The 8,913-nt window shown below is 46.4% G+C and overlaps 1 long non-coding RNA gene across 1 annotated transcript; it reads right to left on the bottom strand.

Annotated features, from left to right (window-relative positions):
- Positions 1-1,252: 1,252 nt before the first annotated feature.
- Positions 1,253-7,236, bottom strand: LOC112650078 (uncharacterized). Its single transcript, XR_003129935.3, has 4 exons — positions 7,098-7,236; positions 6,552-6,658; positions 3,511-3,766; positions 1,253-3,404 (listed from the first exon to the last, which is right to left on the bottom strand). It is a non-coding gene; the product is annotated as an uncharacterized LOC112650078 (long non-coding RNA).
- Positions 7,237-8,913: the final 1,677 nt, after the last annotated feature.

Genomic DNA, 8,913 nt, shown 5'->3' with positions numbered 1-8,913 from the left:
TCCACGTTGAAGCAAATTAAAACATAGAAAAGGAAAGACCTCATTTGGTCCTTAGAAGGACCTTCCATATTGGGTGCTTTGTCTCTTGGATTTAAATAGAGTAGAGGTAAATGCATTGAAAGGATTGCATGGATAGCAATACAGTTCCCAAAATGTGAGGAGAGTCCCATCTTCACGTATATATCAGGCCTTTACTGTGAGAAGGAAGTAGATAATCTGGACTGTTCCACAGAGGGTGACCAGTATGAGGCAGTAAGTGGATGCTAGGTCATTATGAGGAAGGAACTGGCTGTGCTGTACCCAGGAAAGAACACAGAGAATTAAAAAGAGACATTTATAGATTATAGCCTTCCAGCCTCAGGGGAGTAAGGGAAGTTGTCTTTGAGGGAGGCCAGGAGTCAGGACTAGACAGACACTGCATGGAAACAAATATAGCTTCACTAAAAGGAACAACAGGAAAAGCTGCTAAAAAATGAGCAGCACTTCCTCAGGAGACAGTGAACTCCCCATCACGGACACGCATGCAAGCATTCACTCATTCAACAAATATTTATTGAGACTTTATATGTCAGACACTGAGCTAGGCACTGTGGATAGTGCAGTGATTAAAATAGATTTCTTGTCCTCACAAGGTGGTAAAAATTAAATAATCCCACAAATAAATCTATGACTATCAGTAATGAGTCATGCAGTGCATCTGCTCTGGCAAGAATTGGAAAACAGATTTAAATGTTTTCTAACTGAGACTAAACAGCCTAGGATCACAGGAAGCCCTATATAAGTGACAGCTTCTATAATTAACATTATCATTATTACTATTTGTTCTATTACTCATTTGTTCCACATTTCCTGGGTGCCCACTTTGGGCTGTGCAAGGAGGCAAAGCTGCATGAGATAGGTCTTTGTCTTTCAGGTGGAAGGGTGGCCCAGTTAACAGACTATCCAGTGCAGTGTGGGAAGTCTGTAATTAGAAACCAGGATCCCAAGGAGGCACTGGCATCCATGAACCAGTTGGGGAGATCCTGGGGCGGAAATGGAGCTGGAGGAAGCTTCTAGAATAAGTGGGGGTGAGCTGGATCTTGAAGGGAAGAAAGTAGGCAAAACTGCTGTGTGTTGATCTCTCCATTGCCTTTTGCAGACCTCCAAGAAACTGACAATGTGAAGTGCCCCCTCTTCTCCAACTCTCTTCCCCATCTCCCAGCCCCATCCTCATCCCCATCCCCACCCCCTACCCACTTGGAGGTGGGGGGTAAGCTCAGCTGGGCCCTTAGCCAATTAACACTCTTTGCATCTGAAAAGCTCAAATCAGCTCCTCAGAGGTGTTAGAGATCAGAGTAATTAAGGTCTCTTTCTCATGCAAATCTAAACCAGAAATTGAATGTTTGTCTCCTTGGAAAATTAGGGCCCTAAGTTGTATAAGGTGGTCGCGAAATTCAGCACGGGGAGGTGATGGTTCCAAGAACTAGAAGCCAATTTGTTGGGATGCTCTCCAGAAATATTTGATTCAATTAAATAAAAATGTACTCCACATGGCAGCAGAAGTGATATTCTTTAAACACAAATCAGATGTCGTCTCTCCTCTGGTTTCTGATGCACCCACAATAAAATCCAACGCCCTTACCAGTCTCAAGGCCCCTGCCTTCCTCCCAACTTCATCTCAGGTCCCTTCATAAAGGGCTTGTCACCTTTGTAATTATTTATTTACTGGTTGGCCTCCCCCACATCATTAATTAAATACATTTCTGTTACCACTCACCCTGGAGCGCAATATATAAAGTTGTCCAACCTTTGAAAAACAGCTCGATTGCAAATCAGCACTTGCGACTTGCAATGTGCCTTAGAGCCATTGGGAATAGGGCTCATATTCCAAACTTCCCTGCCCACCCACAGTGTACCCCAGCTAATGTCAGGTGTAGCACCGACCTCTAGTTGTATCTCTGGGTTCACTCTTCTGGAGAACAGCTATTCTCTCTTTGAGATGCCTCAGCTTCCTGAGCACTATTGACAAATGGTTAATTTTTAAGTTGGACACCCACAAACATAACATCCAAATGCAAAGTGAATTCCTCCGGCCACAGGAACAAGCAGGAACACTTTACTTAACCGAGCTATATTTACTGTCTCTCCTGTCTCCCCAGTTAAAATGCCTGCTCAGGGACCCATGTCTATCTGGTCACCGCCTATCCACAGCACCTAGAACAGTGCCTGGCACTTGATAGATGTTCCAGAAATACAAATATTTTTAAAAAATGGACTTTCTGATACTGCCCATGTACAGACCTGGTGCCAGCACCACGGGTATAGAGGTAAGAAAACCCAGCTTCAGCCATGGAGGGGTTCATAGCCCAGCAGGGGCACCCATAGGACCCAGGATTCATTTGTTCACTCAGTGCTTGAGCACCGGCTACAGCGGAATCAGACCCTAAGTGAAATGATACAACATAAACAAATCCACCATTTGAATTTAGGGGGGAAAAGGAAGAAATGACGTCTTCCCATTGCGGGCAAATCCTCCAGCAAGAAAGGAACCCAACACCTCATTTAGTTATCAAACATTGCTGGAACCAGGCGCTATTCTTGATACTAAGAATACACTGATGGGGCAGCCCCAGTGGCCCAGCGGTTTGGTGCTGCCTTCAGTCCCTGGGCGTGATCCTGGAGATCTGGGATTGAGTCCTGCATTGGGCTCCCTGCATGGAGCCTGCTTCTCTCTCTGCCTGTGTCTCTACCTCTCTCTCTCTCCCTCTCTCTCTCTCTCTCTCTAATAAATAAATAAAATCTTTTTTAAAAAATAGAATACATTGATTAATTAAGGCTGTCCTTGTCCTCAAGCAAAGATGGGCAAAAACAAAATAAAAAGAACCCACATCATAATACCATGTCACATGGTAACAGTGGACATATAAATGAGTCCAGACCTTTTACAGACGTGAGAATGATTTACCACAGGGGAGAGGAGACCACAGTGAATTTTCTTGGAAAAGATAATGCCTGAGCTGGGTTTTGACAGATGAATAGGAGTTTTCTGGGCAAAGGAGAGGAGAATGTCATTCCAGGCAGAGGGCACATCTGGTGCAGAGGCAGAGAAATGTGAGCCAGCATGATGCATCTGAAGAATTGCGGGTCATTGCTGAAATGTAATATGAAAAGGGAGAGCTGGAGGCACCAAGATAGAAGGAGTAGCTGGGCCCAGATGCTGGAAGGCTTTCCCCGGACCTTATGCCTGAAGCTATAGGCCAGCAGTGCTGGGATTACACACAAGAATGATGAATCCGGGGATCCCTGGGTGGCGCAGCGGTTTAGCGCCTGCCTTTGGCCCAGGGCGCGATCCTGGAGACCCAGGATCGAATCCCATGTCAGGCTCCCGGTGCATGAAGCCTGCTTCTCTCTCTCTCACTGTGTGCCTATCATAAATAAATAAAATAAAAAAAAAAAGAATGATGAATCCGCTTTTGCTACATAACAAACCACCCCAAATCTCAATAGTTTAAAATCGTGTTTATGACTTACCCATCTGGGGTCAACTGGGTTTGGCTGGTTCTGGCTGGGCTTTGCTGCAGTGGTTTGGCTCTCCACAAATCTCTTTTCCTCCTGAGACCACGGGGCCAACGTGGGTGTGCCTTGATCATGGCAATGGCAGAGGCACAGGGTACAAAGGGAGGCATACAACATGTCTGGAGGCCAGGCCTCAGAAATGGCGTGTTTCTACCTCATTCTGCTCGCCAAAAGAAGTTACATGGCCTGGTCCACACTCAAAGGCATGCACCTGCAAAGTCATACAACACAGGACATAAGTAGGAGGACTGGAGAACTGGGCCCATCAATGCACTCTAACATGGGTAATGTGATCAGATCTCTGTGTTAGGTCTCTTGGCCGCAATGTGGAGGCTGGATTAAAGGGGATAGGCAGTTTCAGAGATTCAGGCATGAACTAAACAAATGCCCCAGGACCCCACAATTTGTTCTTTCCTCTATTCCACGTACTGGGATTTAGCCAGATCAGGCAAAGGGGGGCTTATCTCTAGTCTTTTGTTCGATTCTAAGAGCTCAGCCTGAGCACTTTGGTGCTTGCAGCAGTGAATAAGGATCCTTTGAAATAAGCAGATAAAGGCTAATATTCAATAAACTAGTGAACAAGGGTTTTCTTTAACTCTCTTGGAAAAGACATCTCTGAGACAAAAACAGAGCTGAGCTGCAATATTGGATAAGCCCCACTGATCACAAGAAAACCTAACATAGGTAATTGACTATTGGCAAACGCAACAGAACCAAATAAAGCAAGTAATTAACAATTATTGTGCTGGGCGGTAATGGAACTACAAATCTAGGCTGCCTAGGAGTTTGTCCCAGGCATTGATAAGAATAGAGTGTTTGTTAGTGGGTGAGTAACCCAGGTGTGAAATTCATTTTATTAGACTACATCTAAAAATAGGCTTGAATCAGACAGTGGAAAAGAACAGAATTCATCCCCACTTGCTCATTGGGGCACATGGGTAATAAACTCAAGGCTCTGGTTTTTGTTTAAAAAGGTGGAATTATGTTTGCAAGATTGTTTGCAAACATGGCCCCATTATTTCTCTTCTGGTATCTATGCTGTTTTGTGGTTGTTGATTTTGCATCTCTTCCCAAAACATGGGGTCTATTTCCCCACCTCCAGACACTGTGACTAGCTCTGACCAATAGACTGTAGCAGAAGTGACATTATCCTACTTCCAGGTCTAAGCCTCAAGAGGCCTTGTACCATCACTGCTCTCTTGGGAACCTTGGCCCCACCATGTGAACAAGCCCAGGCAAGGCTGTACTGGAGGATGAGGCAGTGAGTCAGTCCAGTTGTCCCAGCAAAGGCCCCAAGCATGTGAGACAGTTCAGCCAAAATCAGCAAAGAATGATTGAGGATACCTAGAATGGCTGGAGTGACCTTCAGTCTCGGCATCTAGAACTATCTGGGCCCTTCAAGATCACCTAGGCTAGGGTTGACTAATATAAAACACATAGGCCCCCACGTCCCGACTGGTGCCCAGGGCAGACATTGCTAACCTATTACCATATACTCTTTGAGCCCAGAAACAACTTCTGAATCCTTCTGGACGCAACACTGTAGGCAATCTCTACCCATCAGCTGCTCATTCCTGATGATTTCTATTACTCTCATTTCACAAAGGAGAAAATGGAGGCACAGGGTGAATCAGGGACTTATCCACGGAGAGCCTTTCCCTATGCTGCATGGCCTCCACATGGTTGTAAAAAACAAACACTTGTAAGTCTCAACTATAATTCAGGGAATCACTCCAATATGTGGGAGGGGCTTCTATAAACAATGTCATTTTTTTCTGCTTCCAGCTCAAGGTGTTATTTGGGCAGGTTTTTTTTTTTAATTTTTTTTTTTTAATGTATGATAGTCACAGAGAGAGAGAGAGAGAGAGGCAGAGACATAGGCAGAGGGAGAAGCAGGCTCCATGCCCCGGGAGCCCGCCTTGGGACTCTATCCCGGGTCTCCAGGATAGCGCCCTGGGCCAAAGGCAGGCGCTAAACCGCTGTGCCACCCAGGGATCCCTTGGGCAGGTTTTAAACAGCAAGTTTTTATTATCATAATAAAAGAACACAAACAGTAGATTGTGCCTACTGCACTTAATAAAACCCTAAGAAATTCATTCATTCACCCATGGGCCAGGCATTATGCTGGGCATTTAGTTTATGAGGACACAATGGACACCCCAGACACCCAGGGAGCTAAAATCCTCAACTCTGACATTCTGCTTAGTTGGGGGAAGGTGCAACTGGTTCACAAGGAGGCTCAGTTCACCTCCTGCATCCCAGGGCTGGGAGGGATCCAGAGATCCCATACATACCACCCCTCATGCCATCTTTCATGCAGTCCTCTCTAGAGCCCTCTGATGGGCTCCCATTCACATACTTCCAGTGATGGAGAGATCATTACCTCTCACGGCTCCATAATTCCATCTTCAGATGGTTCTCCCTGCTACAAATTCCTCCTTTTGCCAAAAGGAAATGAGACTCTCTGAGACTCCCTCCCCTTGGACTGTGGGGAACTAACTTTCTGGGGACCTATGGAAAACACTGAGGAGGAGAGATGTCCCGGAAAAGATAGACAAGGAAAGGGGAGAAGGAAGACACTAAAACTGTCCTTCCCAATTTACAGTGTGGCAAGACCACTTCATATCCTTGCTCATAATTCTTACTCATATTGGTGGAACATTGTCTTACCCATTGTGCCCTGGTATATGCTGAGATCCTTGTAAACCTAACTCCTTCAGAAGACCCCAAATGCATTTTCTATGGTATCCTGTGTAAGAGAGCTGGTTGCTATGGTAACAATTGGATATAAATTTCCCAGAACCCCCAACTAAACTATTAATCAGAAAGATGAGAAAAGGGCCAGGGAAGTAAATAAATCAGTTAAGAAATCGGCTCCTACCAGGAAGCCAGGGCCACCACACCCTGCTGAGGTGATAACTCATCCCTCCCTTTGATCCTTTGATGGGGAAGGAGGGGGTAGCTGGAGCCCAAGCAGGGGGCGGGGGAAGCACTACCTCACTCCTCCTTCCAACTATTTGTCCCTCATCCTTGCAAAGTCAGAGAGGCTTGACAGTGGAATCCAGTGCAAGTATCTTATCCATGGAGAGTGAGGAGAAGGGCCCTGAAACAGAAACATCAAAGGTACAATGTTGGACCCTGAAAACAGTGTTCTGACCGGCTTGAAAGAAGTGTTCTACTGAAGTGTGGTGATAAGATTGGGATTAGAGTGATAAGGGCCACATTTTTTTTTAATTTTTTAATTTATTTATGATAGAGAGAGAGGCAGAGGCATAGGCAGAGGGAGAAGCAGGCTCCATGCACTGGGGCCCGACGTGGGATTCGATCCCAGGTCTCCAGGATTACGCCCTGGGCCAAAGGCAGGCGCTAAACCGCTGCGCCACCCAGGGATCCCGAGGGCCACATTTTAATGAGCAGTTTATAGGATTTGGTTCGGTTTTTTTTCAAGGACTTTCTCTTTCTTTAATGTTTATATTTGGCTGTCTTAATAAGGATTGGCATGGGAAGGCTTACTAAGCTTCCTTGAAGTGAAGTAGACCCACCTGTGAACTGGTAGGTCCCACTTCAAAGCCCTGGATGCTGGGGATGGAGGTGGGTGCTTGCTCTGACTATAGGAAACAAGGGAAGAAAGTTAATTTCTGGGAAGGGAAGAAACAGAGAATGCTTTCTTGGTGCACACAGAATCCTGCAAAGGGAATGTCTGTATGACCAAAAAGGTTTCTCAGGCCTCAGACCTGGGATTGATAGACTCCACTTCGGACTGCACTGTGTCCCCTGCTGACCAGGCCCAGTGGTTGTCCCAGCTTTGGCTGAGGCTGGCAGGGCTAAGGCACGTTAGCGAGGGAGAGCGACTAAGGAAGACCAGCCTTGGCTTTGCTGCAAACTCACCCTGAGATCTTGAGCAAAGCTCTTCGTGTGTCTGGACTTCAGTTCTCCAAACTCTATAAGGAAAAGTTTGGGCCAGCTAAGGTCAAAGTCACCATGTAACTAGCAGTAACAGGACTCTTTCTCCCCTACTGCTTGCTTCTCCTTAAGGGGAAAAGTGGACTTCATCAAGGATGTCATTCTTGGGAAAGAGAATCAGAGGCAAGGAAGAGGACTCCCACCTCAAAAGCCACCCTGGAAGAGATCTCACCAGAGAAAACAGAGGGATGTCTCCAAGACTCCAACAGCGGGGCCTCTGGTGCCTCTTTGGTGCTCTCTCACTTTACAATTAAGACTCTCAAGCAAGAAAAGAGGAAGGGAAAGGGATGAGAGGATGGAAGGGGGTTTTCCACCCCTAAGGCAGAGATTGAATTAAAACCTCAAAGAGAAAATTTTTTTAATTTTTATTTATTTATGATAGTCACAGAGAGAGAGAGGCAGAGACACAGGTAGAGGGAGAAGCAGGCTCCATGCACTGGGAGCCCGATGTGGGACTCGATCCCAGGTCTCCAGGATTGCACCCTGGGCCAAAGGCAGGCGCTAAACCACTGCACCACCCAGGGATCCCTCAACGAGAAAATTAAACAACACCCCATCTCTCTCCGCCATGTAGCAAGTCTTTACCCCAGAAAAGCATTGGCTACGCAAAGCCATTTTGCCCACTGCCTCCTGTAAGCATCCTCAAAACACTGTTTTGGGCTTGTCATAGTGGGGAGACCTTGAAGGGATCACTAAGACCCAGAGAGGGGAATGACAAAGCCAAGACCTCCCAGCAGGAGGCTGGAGAAGCAGGACTTACAGACAGGTCCACTTACAGACAGGTCTCCTGTGCTCAGACCATGCAGTTTCTGCTGCCCTTTCCCAGTATCCTTACATTGTCTTCCTTGGGCTCTTGCTATAATGAATGCACGTTCTGTAGTGAAAGTGGCAGAGAGAGATCCTGCAGGGATTGGTAATTTTTCACGATGGGTGGCATTGAGGCTTCCCTGTTCCCTGGAGGAGGGAAATGAAGGGTTGATTAAGTGCTCGAAACATCCCTGCCTGTGGACCATTTAATAAGTGCCTCGTCCATCTCTCAGGCATTAAAACCGACATTTGGTTTGCTAATCCAATTTGGCAAGCCTCTCCAAGGCTGTGATAGCTGGCTGCTGGGCGCCATTTTGTTTGATGTGCTAGGAATCAATGCAAGCTCCCCACACTCGCTCTCGCTACCGCTTGATTAATTACAAATGAGACCTTTCTCTTTACATTAATGTTCCAGTACGGACAGAGCAACCCTCAGTGGCTCCAGCAGCTCTGAGAATCTGGTGATGACCCAGCCAGTCACCTGATTCTCTCAGCCTAATTCCCAGATCTAAATAAATGAGGAGAAAGGAGTGGGGTCTGCAAAATCTCCCTGAACTCCGATCTATGCTATGCTGTCCACTTAGCAAG

Source organism: Canis lupus, chromosome 11 (assembly GCF_003254725.2).
Source record: "Canis lupus dingo isolate Sandy chromosome 11, ASM325472v2, whole genome shotgun sequence".
Lineage (NCBI taxonomy): Eukaryota > Metazoa > Chordata > Mammalia > Carnivora > Canidae > Canis > Canis lupus.
Note: the sequence above shows the minus strand (reverse complement) of the source record. Positions and strands in the feature narration are given on the sequence as shown.